The following is a 14,166-nucleotide window of genomic DNA, read 5'->3' as shown; positions in this document are numbered from 1 at the left end:
TGATTGTGACTAAATCAGCTTCAAGAAATAAAGAGACCTCCAGATCTCTTTCACTTCACTCAGTGGCTCCTGGCTTGAATTGTGGTTCACAGTCGGCTTGGTTATAGCTGGCTGGTATTTGACTGGTGAAGTACATGAAGTAGAGCTCCTGCTGACAATCACAATTCCCCTACACACTTTCCACAATTCACTTTTACTGGTTTTTGACGTCCTGTAGAGGAGAAACATATTTCAAAGATTTGTGTAGCCACTATTTTGGCCTACACAAGTCCCTCTACTGGATGCTCACACGAATCTCTTCCCGATCACATGGTGACCGCTTTCTTTGGCAGAGCTATGTTGCCATATGGTTAATGTATTCTTCAAGGAGGAGCTCTGTTGATGGTAGACATTGCTGAGGAAAGTTTCTCTCCATAGTGTCCCAAGAAGCTAATGCAGAAGTTCCAGTGATAACAAACTGATTTTTTTTTCATTTGTGGGGTTGAGCAAAACACCCATCCAAAAGAAAAATCTGTGGAGACCTACCACCACCTCAAGCCAATCCACGAAAAGACATAATTCTACCTCTTACTCATCCTTGGCTGGGAGGCCTTAACCATTTCAGCGAACTCAGTTGACCAAAATGTCAATTATGTTAGATGATACACCAGAATGCTTGAAATGGGTTACATTGAACTACAAGGACTACTATACAATGCTCCCACTGTTTCCATCCATTTTGTCTCACTGCGGTGTGCTTACATTGCATACTACAGTATTTTAAATCCAGACCTATTGGCTTTGCCAATGCTTATTTTAATATTTTATGTTGGACTGCAACGAGGTCTTTTGCTATCCGTTTTCTGGGAATAATACTTTTACCGATTTGATTATCTGCAAAATGAAGTGATGCCTCTGTATAAGTCTTCTGCTTAAGGCAGTATTACTTACTTAATGGAACAATCATTCTCAAATTAAAGTTCTCCTTTCTGAAGCAGGCCACTGTTCTTTTGTTCTGTCAATAACACAGAGTGAACCCCGTGTCTGTATTCTAGACTGCAATTGCTTTCTAATTACTGAGCACTAATTAAAGGAAACATGATCCCAAGCCATGCTCCCATTAATTAGTGGTTGCGATACTAATTACGCCCGAGTTATATTAGTATTAAATGAAACAAAGAAAATGCCACATCTAATTTATACATCACAGTCTTGCTCGGTGAAATGCATTAGTTGCAATCAATTGATGATTACAAAATTCACTTTCTAAGCCAGAATGCTGTCAGCTCTTTTTAGGAAGACATTTTATTTGGAGAATTATATCTAAAAGGTTCATCCCAAAAAAATTGTGTCGGAAAAATATTACATTTTGTACTTAATGACCGATGAAAGTCACCCACATAAGAAAATCAAGCAAGTATGTTTACTTATAATATTGTATATTTTGCAGTACATGACAATAAGATATTATTTTAAAGCGATATACTATTGGCTGTGATTAATTTGGAAAATTACTGAAAGTATTGCTCTTTTCCAACCTTAATCGGCTAAATCGGTTTTTTGTAAAGTCTGGTTTAATCAAGCTTTTCCTTATTTAGGTCTTGCCTACAGACAGCGTTAGCTGTCTTGTTGGACCTCATGTTGTCACACAGCACACCACATACACATATTTGTACTCACATATATAGAATGGAATTTTTGAACAGCACTTTCAGCAGTTGGCTATTGTGGTTCAACCGGCTTTTGGCATTGGCTTTAGGATTTATCCTTCAACTCTGGAATCAGCCCATTGCATTTCATGGATGTGAACTGCTTAAGCAAAGTAGGTCACCCATGCACATTTCCATTCTTTCATTGTATAATTTTAAATATTTTATTTTTTTCTAACGAGGAGGCACCTGAACCACGCTCTGTCGAGGTTCTTCATTCCATCTTCCTACCCCTGTTACCAGAAAGCTTCTCTGCCCATCCTCGTCCCGTTCCCCTTATTTAATTTTATTTATTTTCCTTTTCACATGCCTAGCAGCGGCTGAGAGCTACCAGGTCACTCACTTTACTATGATGCACTCCCATACACTTTTATGTTTTTCATTTATTGTTATGACATGGCTATCAGCCATGTTGGAATGATAAAAGCCATTGTATGTGATGGCCAACCGATGTGGACATGTGTGGGATCTGTCAAGATGCTTGTGAGTCAATGCGTCGGACTGCATGCACATGTGTTTGTCGTGAGGCAGTGCTATGATGGCCATTTTAGCTTTTATCATTCCAATATGGCAGATGGTGATGCTGGAACTGCACCAATACAAGCAACCATTGCAAAGCTAATAGGTCAGCACTTTTAAAGGAAAGCGTACTGGCATTGCTGTCAAGTGGGTCACCTCTTTCCTCACAGGTCAGACACAGAGAATCCACCTACCTCTCTTCACCTCCGAACCCAAGAGCATCATCTGTAGCGTCCCCCAAGGATGCTCCTCCCACAGCCTCACCCTCTTCAACTCCTACATGACACCATTGACCGACTTCATCCGCACCCAAAGACTCAACATCATCACATACACTGGCGATACCCAATTAATCCTCTCTCTCACAGAAGACACCGCCACCACCAGATCCAACTTTCAAAACGCCATGACCAACGTCGCCAACTGGATGAGATCCGACTGCCTGAAGCTGAACATGGACAAGACGGAAATGTTCATCTTTGGATGGCACATCTCCCCCTGGGAAAACACATGGTGGCTCACTGTACTCTGAGCCTCACCTACCCCTGCCATTCACACATGCAACCTCAGCACCATCTCTCGATGAAGCACCAAGTCAATGCAGTGGCCTCCTCCTGCTTCCACACCCTCTGCATACTTCTCAATATTTTCAGGTGGAGCCCCGTCAGCACCAGGAAAACGGTGACTCAAGCCTTTGTCATCAGCCGGCTGGATTACGGAAATGTATTCTGTGCCAGAACCACCTCCTCAAGTGACTACAGACTATAGAGAACGCTGCCGTCAGACTAATCCTCGACCTCCCTAAGTGAACCAAAATTGCCCCCCACCTCAGAAGCCTCCCTGGCTCCCTGTCCAGAAGAGATGCCAGTTCAAGCTGCTGACTCACAGCTACAAGGCCCTCCATAATGCCAGACTCTCCTACATCAACCACTGCCTGGCCTCCCACCAGCTGACCAGACAACTGCAATCTGCCTCCCTCTCGCACACATCCCCCGCATCTGGTAGAGCCGCATTGGAGGTCGGTATTTCTCATACCTCACCGCCAAGTGCAGGAACAACCTCCCACTCCACGTCCGAAACTCCCCTTCACTCACTGACTTCAGATGGGGACTCACAACCTGGATCTTTGACTATGGCCCTCCATACTCCAGCGCCATGATACGCCATGGGGTGATAAATTGCGCTTTATAAATACTGACTGATTGTTCATTTATGGGATTGGAATTTCACACTGCCTTTTGGCAGTTACAAAGAACAATTGCCTACAATAATATTGCGTAGGCTTTTTTTTGTGTTGGGCCACGAGTGATTTTATGTGATTGGTCCTCACCTGTAATGCCACTAATGAGATAAAAGAACTGATTACCCTCCGATTAAAAGTAGTAATTAGTTTATAATGTATTATTAGCATGTTTAAAATATGGAACTTTTCTCTCACAACCCCTCGATACACTGCTAAGAATTTAGGAGACAAATGGTGTGGTTTGCTACGTGGAAGACGAACAATAAAGGGGACATTCAGTATAGAGGAAACAAACTGTTCTCTTTCCCCAATACTGTATCAGTAACAATCAGTAGTACTATGCATTCCAGAATGTCCCTATGTTTGATGATGTCAGTCTGTGCTTACAGATCGTTAGTGACAGCATAAAATATTTATGATGATACACAATTTGCTAATATTGAGTGTTGACACCATTGACTATATTTTAAGTTGTAACACACTTTGAGGTATTATCTCATGTCTACATTGTGTAATAGTGCTGAGAAGTGGTGCTATATGGGATATTGAAGACTAGTGATATTCCTTTGGAGGATAGCTACAAGAAAATTGTTTTTGGACAAGGTTTACACATTTACATATCCGCCTTCTGCTTTTCGTTCTGTGAATCCAGCCTAATAAAGAAATTCTGGGCGTGAGATCTGATTGTTTCCCAGTGAAATCATTGATATGACAAACTATTTCTTCCCATTACTGCTTAATGTGGTGAAGGACTGGGTTCTTTAAGACCCAGCGGTGCCAGGGCACAACACCTGAAACCTTCGTGGGTAACCTGCTCCGGCGTACGAATGACAGAGACACGGGACACTTCCTTCGGCGTCAAAGATTCAAGGTTTATTTGCTGCAGGGAACACAGATATCACAGGAAGTACATCGAGTGTAGTTCGGGGAGACTGCTTCAAATTGGTTCTGTGGATCGCTCCTTTTATACAGTTTTTACCCATAAGACAACATGGCACACAAAAGTTTACAACCCGGTTCCCACCATCATCCCCCAGAGGGGTCGCTTTGGTCACTTTGAAACACACAAGGTCCGGATCATAAGTGCGGAAACATTTGGCGGTTCCCAACTGTAAAAACCCATCTTCCCAACATTAGTACATTCCAATCGGTAATAAACAGATCGAAGTAGGAACAAGAACAGGTGTAGAGGAAGACGGAGACAGTGGGGAGATCGGAAAGGGTGTAAAAGGGGAGGTATCGAGGAAACACGAGATACAGGCATCAAAGGGACGTGCCTAATGAGATGCACGGCTGAGACAATAAGTCCGTGCAGCAAGATGAGCCTCGAGCGGCGCCATCTGACACTTACAAAGAACATGTGTCTTCCGCAAATCTCTTGGGAGTCCCAGGGTCGCGAAGCGGACATCGTTCGTCCGCTGGCTACTTTGAGGGCAAGAGACAAAATGGATGCCGTATCTAAGATGGAACCCGTGGGTACAGATGAAAAACCCACATAACAAACGAACGGTTTAAGTTAGCACAGCGAAACTGCGCACACTTACTAAACTCGTCATTTGCGGTTCATAGATACCAGACTCGACCATATTCGTGCGAGTCGAAAACACCACTTACAATTGTCACGGAACCTCAGACGCTCCTTTTGCCCTCATGTAGGCAAGCACTAGTCGGAATCATATTCGATATTCATCAGACCATCGAGATGTTGTTGTAGCATAGCTCTGTCCAACCGAGTCCCCTTGGTAACAGGTGGCTGTCTCATACACGTTGTAGCACAGAGGCCACATAAGGCAGGACCGCACTGCACACAAAGGCAACACGTGAACAGGAACACCACAACGACCCCGATGATCATCAGAATCTTCCAACCCCAAGTCGACATCAGGCCCCAGAACCATCCAAGTAACGTCCAATCCCCTACATCCACGTGTATGGATTCGGAGATCTTATGTAACCTCGAGATGGCTTGATAAACAGTCGGAGCATTATCCGGAATGAAAATGCAGCAGCTCGAATGGATCACCTTACATACCCCACCTCGATCTGCTAAGATGACATCTAAAACCATACCGTTTTGTAACGTCATAAGTCTCTCCGCCTGAAGTTCAGTGGTGATATTACCAAGGGCACTGGCAGTAATATTAGCTGTCGATTCTACCACTCGAGTCAACTGTCTCAGGTTCCTACTATTAACCATAGGTCCCCAAAACGGGAGGAAACCCTTGAAAAAGTCTCCTGCCTCTTGACCGGCAGTATCCTCTTCGCTAATTACGCCTCTCACAACTCTAGTCTTGTGATAATCGGCATCTACAGTGAACGTCGGAGGCAACAGATTTGCAATGAAGCATGAGCCCATGAAGTCAGCGGGCAACCACGCATATGCACGATCATAGCAGATAAAGTATGTACCCTTGGCAGCCAGAAACACAGGGGACGAGACCATCGGCAGTATGTAATTTTCAGTGCAAGCACTTGCTCCAAGTCGGGCTTGCGATCTTCGACCACGACCCATGAGACAAAAATTACCAGTGTGGGGTACGACCCATATTGGAGGCGAGCTTTTAAGCTGCTTTTCGCTAGTGAACGCACTATATTCACCTCTACTTAGGACCCTATAGGCTTGTACCTCTTCTTCGGGAATAAGCGAGGGATCATAGATATCGCTATCTAAATCCTCTATTGCTATTGACAAAGGTTTCTGATACGAAGTAGGACCAGAGTAGGGGGAACGTGGTTCTCGAATGGGGTGGAAACCCAGTGCGCTTCGAAACATTGTTTGAAATGCTCGAGCAGACCCTTGGGAACTATACGGTAACACCAGATATGGAATTCCCTTATCCGTAGTATGTGGCATCAACCCACACACCCAACAATTAGTAGTGTTAACCACTAACTGATGTTGATGAAGGAGCTGAATAAAGGAATTATTGCGGAATTCTACACGTCTAGCCTGCTCATGTTCCGGTAACATATGAAAGGAATGAGGAGAAACGGTAGAGATAAGGTTAGGGTCAGAAGTAGGAGTAGGTGTAACGGAAGGTAAGAAGTAAGACATCGTGTAATACACCCCACCCGCCAAAAGTGCAGAAGCAGTCAAAAACAATACAAACAATTGGAATATAAAACATTTGGTACGACTGAGTTGCTGCAGCTTGAATCTATGAGCTTGTGCTCCTTCCAAATCGTTCAACTTCGAGAATGCCATTCCCTACGACCGTCCGCAACGTTTCTTGACGCACTTCGTTCTGTGTAGCAATAGTCAATCCCTAGGAGTTCCCAGGAACCGACGGCCTTTAACCTAGCGTCAAGACCTACTATCCAGAAGGAAGTACGCGCGCGGCCCTACGGCCTTTAATGCACAATATATATATATATATATACAAAAACAAAGTCTCTCGGCTGTGGAAGCAAAAAGTATAAGGAATGAAGCTCAGTGTGTATATACAAGAATAATCACAGCAATATGAATGTTCAAACTGGTCGTGGAAAACGAGATAATGCAATTATCAAAGAACAGAACAGGATCTTTTATTAGTCTTTAGTGCGGGATCGTAGAAAGTATCGCGTTTTCCCAGGACGTGTCTGCTCGTCGAACAAAGGATCCGTTGAAGAGGCAGCGTCCTGCTGATCAGTCGAGTGTTCTGGTCTTGAGTCTTCTGATGACAATTGTTCAACAGAGTCTTTCTGCTGCGCTGAGGTTTCTCCAACAGGCTGCGCGTCGCTAAAAGGCACAAACGCTGGCAATGCTTCGGTTTCAGTTGATGCAATGCCTTTCCTCACCCACGGGTCTGCCGGCAAAGGGATAGGGACTCGCTTGGTATGGGTGGCATGCACCCAATTCTTGCGTCCCTCGAGACGAACGGCAGTCCTCGTGGCCAGGAGCACCTGGTAGGGTCCAGTAAACCTCGGGTCCAGGTTATTCTTGCGTGAAAAATTTCTCGTCACCACCCAGTCTCCGGGCTGGAGCTGGTGGCCTGGACCCTCCGTCTGCGTCGGCAATGCGTCGTAAACCTGTTGGTGAATTAACCTTAGTTTAGCAGTCAAGTCATATAGATAATCGATCAACATTGGATACTCAAGATCAGAGAACATTCCTGGCCTAGGAACCCCCCACACATTCGCAGGACGGCCGAACACTATTTCATAGGGGCTAAGCCCTACTCGAGAGTGTACAGTCGCCCTAGTTGACAGCAGTGCTAAAGGTAAAGCGTCAGGCCACGAAAGACCAGTCGTAGCCTGAATCTTCGCTAGCTTTAGTTTAAGGGTGCCGTTGTACCCTTCAACCAAACCAGCTGACTGGGGATGATTGGCGCTATGGAATTTCTGATTAATTCCAAGGCCCTTACACACACTCTTCATCACACTACCCACGAACTCACTTCCGTTATCTGACCACACGACTCTAGGCATTCCGTACCGAGGAAAATATTCCTTCAGTAGGATTTTCGCAGTAGACAAAGCAGTATTGTCTTTGAGAGGATAGGCCTCGATCCATCGGGAGAATGCACAAACCACAACTAAAACGTATTTCAGGTTATTGCACCGCTCCATATGGATGAAGTCCAATTGGATCACCTCAAAGGGACATGAAGGGGGAGCAAAACTGCCAGGAGGAGTTGGGGTTCCTTTGCCAGGATTGTACATCATACACACCATACAATTCTTCCCCAGACGTTCAGCACATTTCGTGATACCATCATTCTTCCATACAGGAGACAACAACTTACAAATACCTTTCGCGCTAATATGTGCTAACCCATGCGCCATTGTCACAACGGCCAGCACATACGCATCGGGCAACAACCATCTTTTCTGATCCGACAAATCAATCCAACAACCACTCGCATCCAACTTTCCCGTGCTTTCTTTCCACTTCATCTTTTCAGTCTCGGTGGCCTCATTCTGAATTTCTTTCACACTTTCGATAGTGTCCTCACACATGCTCGATTCTGTAGGCCACCTAACCGAACTCGTCACATACATCCGAGTGCTAAGGTTCCGGGCAGTCTCCTTGGCGATCTCGTCTGCAAACGCATTACCACGACCAACATCATCCGTCACCTTACGATGCGCACTACATTTAACAATCGCTACTTGCTTAGGCAACGTCAGTGCATCCAAAAGATCGTTCACAAGTTGGCCATGCTGAATCTTCGTACCGTGCGACGTCAAGAAACCTCTCTCTCTCCACAATCGTCCAAAACTATGTGCAACACCAAATGCGTATTGGCTGTCGGTAAACACATTCACACGTTTCCCTTTGGCTAACACGCACGCTCTAGTGAGAGCGATCAATTCTGCAGCTTGGGCAGAATTCTGATTCAACCTTGCAGTCTCAACAACAGTATTCAACGTTACAACAGCATAAGCAGTAGTCACATCGCCATTCGGTAACTTAAAACATGACCCATCCACATATAGTGTACCATCCGGATCTTCCAATGGGGTGTTTTTAAGGTCCACTCGACCTTTTGTTTCTTCCTCTGTCCTCAAGTAGCAGTCATGTTCTGCTACTTCATCTGACTCTGTGCTAATTGGTAACAAAGTTGCCGGGTTCAGAACATTACAACGTTTTATCTGAATATGACTTGCCAGCAACGTCAACTCGTACCCAGACAACCTCGCACTCGTCAAGTGCTGAGTTTTCGTACGATTCAAAAGAGTATCGACTGCATGCGGAACCATCACCGTAAGCATATTATCCATGACCAATCCTGCTGATTGTCGGATGGAGACCGCAGCTGCCGCTGTTGCTCGTAAACAACTCGGCAATGCTCTAGCTACTGGGTCCAAGGTCGAGGAAAAATATGCACATGGACGCTGTTTACCACCAAAAGGTTGCGTTAAGACACTCAAAGCACAACCTTCCCTCTCGTGAACATATAATGTAAACGGCTTACTGTAGTCGGGAGTACCCAACACAGGAGCCGAACACAATGAATCACGCAGTTCAGAAAAACTTTTCTGACATTCTTCCGTCCATGGTAAAGGAGTTGAAACATCCTTGCACGTAAGAGCCACCAATGGTTTCGCTAGCAATGAAAAATTAGGTATCCATTGTCTGCAGTACGACGTGATACCTAGAAAGGCACGCACATCTCTTTGGGTTTTTGGCACAGCCATTCGCGCAATCGCTGCAATTCTCTCTGGGGTCAACCTCCTTCCCTCCTTTGACAATAAGTGACCTAGATAGGTTACTTCTTGACAACAATATTGGAGTTTAGTAGGTGACACCTTGTGATTCAACTCACAGAGATGTTGCAGCAACGACACTGTAGCAATTTTGCAAATGTCCTGAGTATCGGCAGCCACCAATAAGTCGTCGACGTATTGGATTAAGGCCGCACCAACCGGCAACCTAAACGCATCCAGTTGACCCTTCAAGGCTTGACTGTAAATCGATGGACTTTCACAGTAGCCCTGAGGAGCGCGTTTGAACCGGAAGCTGCGTCCACCGAGAGAGAAACCGAAAAGGTCTCTGCTCTCCTCGGCAATCGGAATACTAAAGAACGCATTCTTTAAGTCAATCACCGAAAACCACGATGCAGAGGCTGGAATCAGAGTCAGTAATGCCGTGATGTCAGGCACAACAGGGAATTGAGGAACCACTATTTTATTCACCTCCCGTAAATCGATAACAAAACGATAAACAGGCGGTTTGGAAGGATCCGTACGTTTAAGAATGGGCAGCACAGGGCTGTTGCACACGTTTCCCCGAGTCTCTTCAATAACATCTTTCTCGATCAAATCATAAATGATCGCTAACAACGCTCGTTCACCATCAAGAGAGATACGATACTGGGGAATACGCGGCAATCGCACATTAGACTTCAACTGAACAACATAAGGGGAGATATCAAGTAGGCCCACGTCATTCGGACCCGTTGCCCACAAAGACGCAGGAAGAGAACTCAATTCCGGTGGGAGCTTGTCGAGAGACAAGTACATGGGAGAGACAACCCTTTCTCCTAACGTAAGCTTTACACCCGCAGGAGAACAATACAGAGTTGCATACAAACGTTTAAGCAAATCCAGGCCCAAAAGGTTTTCACCACAGCCAGTAGTCAAAATCAACGGAGCTTGAAGCTCACGTGGCCCAATTGTAAGGGGCAAAGGGCACGAAACTGGATTGCTAACGGGGGCGCCAGAGAATCCAACGGAAACATTTGTTAAGCCAGACAAAGGTGCGCCAGGGAGTTTCGAATACTTGATGGAACTTTTCGCTGCACCAGTGTCCAACAGAAAAGGCTCAACGACGCCCGATGTAGCAACTGCGACGTAAGGCCCTCTCTGATCAACCGGAACTGATACCACTCCCTCTCCTTGTCTTTGGCTGTCCTCGTAATTACTGTCGTCAGTTCCCTGATCGACGTAATAATCGTCTACATTGTACTGCGCAGATCGTCCTTGCGATGATCCACGTTGATCGAAACAATTATTAGAATTAGAGGAGTTATCGGAACGATCATTCTGAGCACCACGACCTCTACCACGTGATGCCTGCTGCGAACCACCACGACCTCCTCTAGATGAGTTACCACTATTACGTTCATTCAAAACAGGGCAATTGAATTTAATGTGTCCCTCCTGTCTGCAATAAGCACATTGATTGTACCCTAACGATGATCTTTGGGAGGAGGAATCATTACGTGGCTGTGATCGATTCGATTGCGACTGCGACCTATTCTGTTGGGATGCATTCTGATTTGAACGCGGAGGATATGCTTGTTGAAGCAACACTTTAGTTTTTAGTTCTTTCGTCTTTTTAGCAGCACGGTCGTTCTCCTCTTTCTCTCTATTCTCATAATATTGTGCTGTAGCCAATATCTGAGCTGAGGTAGAAACGGCCCATGCACTTTCCGAATTCTTTAATTTATTGCTCAAATCGGGCAATAAGTTTGAAACAAATTTATCCACAAACAATCGCTGACCACCCTCGGTACCCATATCCTGTCCACTATGGTCAATGAATGCTTCCTCGAACCTCGTAAAGAAGTCGGAAACACTCTCGTCCTTCTTTTGCTTACAAGCTGACAATTTGTCCCAATTTACCCTCATAGCTGGCATAAGAGTTTTCATTAGCGTTATTATTCGCTGAGGAAGAGCAGTAATCATCTGCTCAGGTTTAGCCCCACCAGTTTGTAACCCATCCGCCGCCACAATGGCAGCCCAATCACCACCTAATTCATTCGGATGATTTTCCTGCCGAATCTTAGCCCAAACAGGTTGCGGTACGACATTGCCGAACAACATATCAATATCGGCAAGATTCATTATCGTAGCGTCTACAAGCTGCGATAATTCTTTGTAATACCCTGTAGGATTTTTGCGAGGATCAGGCAAAGATTGCTTCACCTGCAACACTTCTGAGCGTTTCCATGGGAGATGTATCCACACTCTCTGGAACTGTGGCAGAATCGGCGGTGCTCGGGTGGCATCACCTGGCATCCATACCGGTGGCACTTCACGCATGGGAAACTGACCAGACTCATCTGGCAGTCTTTCAATATCCTCGATAAACAACGCATGAGGGATCGGAGCGGGGCGAAAAGATAGCAACCGCTCAACAGCACGTCGAACATTAGTATCCACTATCAGTCCATTTGAGAACTGAAGCTGAAGATCAGACAAAGCGGCCAGCACCTCGTCAGGCGCATCAGCCGATATCTGATCGCGAAGGAACTTACACATTTCATCAAACACGTATCTTTGGGTTGGTATATTGAATTGACAAAACGTTTCGAGTACAACACGGGGCGGATTTCTAAGAGGGTTTACCATCCAACCCATCGCCATATTATATAGCGCAACACGTTCTCTGTTTCCAGGAAGCTGACTACGTCTCTGAGGACCATCGGAGCTAGCGGACCCATGAACAGGTCCGAGCGAATGAAAGAAGCTAGCCGCAAGAGGAGTAGTACGAGAACGGGTCGAGGGAGAAGTATAGGACACAGGACTAACAAGTGAAGGAGTAGAAACAGTAGCAACAGCAGGAGTTAACAAAACAGGAGCAGCAGCGGGAGCAGGAGTATGTGGAAGCGGAGGAGCAGTAGGGATAGAAACAGGCAAAGGAGCAGGAACAGTCGGAAGAGCGGGTGCAGGCTGAGGAACAGGCGGGGGAAGAATAGGCGGAAGAATAGGTACGGCGGGAACCACAGGAGCTGCGGTACCCTGTACGTACGGAGGTGGCGACTTCATGAGATAAGACATTAAAGGATCCTCAACTGGCTCTTCCTTCTTTTCCGACTCCGTAGGCAAAGCGGGATAACATTTATCAACGGCCATACGCTGTAGTCTATCAAACACTTCCTTATCCTTAACCTCCTTATCACGCTGAAATTGCTCTGCTTTCTTCACTATAGTAGCAACATTATCTCGCTGACTACGTTTAGTCTGTCTGATTTCTTTCTGTCGGGCTTCTTTACGCCACAACCGAAAGGCATCAAACATGGCCGGCCTTGACTTTCTGTCGAACAATTTAATTTCTAAATTATCTAAGATCGGGGCCTCGAAGCTACCATGAGGTGGCCAACGAAGGTCACCGTCCTTCTTCGTGTATTTAATCCAATAATCATTAAAAGTAATCGGACCTAGTCCATGTTTACTATACAGTTCATACGTGGGAGTTCCAACCGGAGGTATCGGACACGAGTCCTCCAGTCGGGAATCCGTACCACAAGGCCTGAAACAACTAAACAAAGTACTGCGACCAGGCATCTTGCACACTAGCCGAGTTTCACAAACTTCAAGGGTTACGGGATTTACCAAGTCCCAGCAAAGAACAAAACCCTCGGTTTTTGGCGGCTGCAGTCGTCAAACAACACAACAACAACAAAAACGCTAGAAAAATGTCATCGACAAAAACACTCTCACAGCGTTAACAACAAAAACACTCGCTAAAAGTGTCAACAACCAAGGACTCTGGGAGCGACCCACAAATACTTAACTCAAAGATCAATGGCGTCACCAGGAAGGCCCGTCTATCGTCTCGCTCTACCAAGGTCTACGCCAGGCGCCAAAACAGGTCTACAGTCAGGGCAGCAGTCCGTTGCAGCCGTCAGGAGGCGGGAATCTTCGCGGGAAAAGTCTTCGGGCCACTTATTTCGACAACAGGATCGATGAAGCGGGGTGCACCTTCCCTCGGAGATTTCACACGAAGTTCCTCACGATCGTCGGGCTTGGACCGGTACCACTGATGCAGCCCGACGTTGGGCGCCAACTGAAGGACTGGGTTCTTTAAGACCCAGCGGTGCCAGGGCACAACACCTGAAACCTTCGTGGGTAACCTGCTCCGGCGTACGAATGACAGAGACACGGGACACTTCCTTCGGCGTCAAAGATTCAAGGTTTATTTGCTGCAGGGAACACAGATATCACAGGAAGTACATCGAGTGTAGTTCGGGGAGACTGCTTCAAATTGGTTCTGTGGATCGCTCCTTTTATACAGTTTTTACCCATAAGACAACATGGCACACAAAAGTTTACAACCCGGTTCCCACCATCATCCCCCAGAGGGGTCGCTTTGGTCACTTTGAAACACACAAGGTCCGGATCATAAGTGCGGAAACATTTGGCGGTTCCCAACTGTAAAAACCCATCTTCCCAACATTAGTACATTCCAATCGGTAATAAACAGATCGAAGTAGGAACAAGAACAGGTGTAGAGGAAGACGGAGACAGTGGGGAGATCGGAAAGGGTGTAAAAGGGGAGGTATC

General features: G+C 45.9%; 1 protein-coding gene across 2 annotated transcripts in view; it reads left to right on the top strand.

Annotated features, from left to right (window-relative positions):
• TTC28 (tetratricopeptide repeat domain 28) overlaps positions 1-14,166 on the top strand; it is a 1,842,918-nt gene that overhangs the window by 963,265 nt on the left and 865,487 nt on the right. The window lies entirely within an intron of this gene.

The sequence above is a fragment of the Lissotriton vulgaris genome, chromosome 11 (assembly GCF_964263255.1).
Source record: "Lissotriton vulgaris chromosome 11, aLisVul1.2, whole genome shotgun sequence".
Classification (NCBI taxonomy): Eukaryota; Metazoa; Chordata; class Amphibia; order Caudata; family Salamandridae; genus Lissotriton; species Lissotriton vulgaris.
This window is presented reverse-complemented; position numbering and strand designations above follow the sequence as displayed.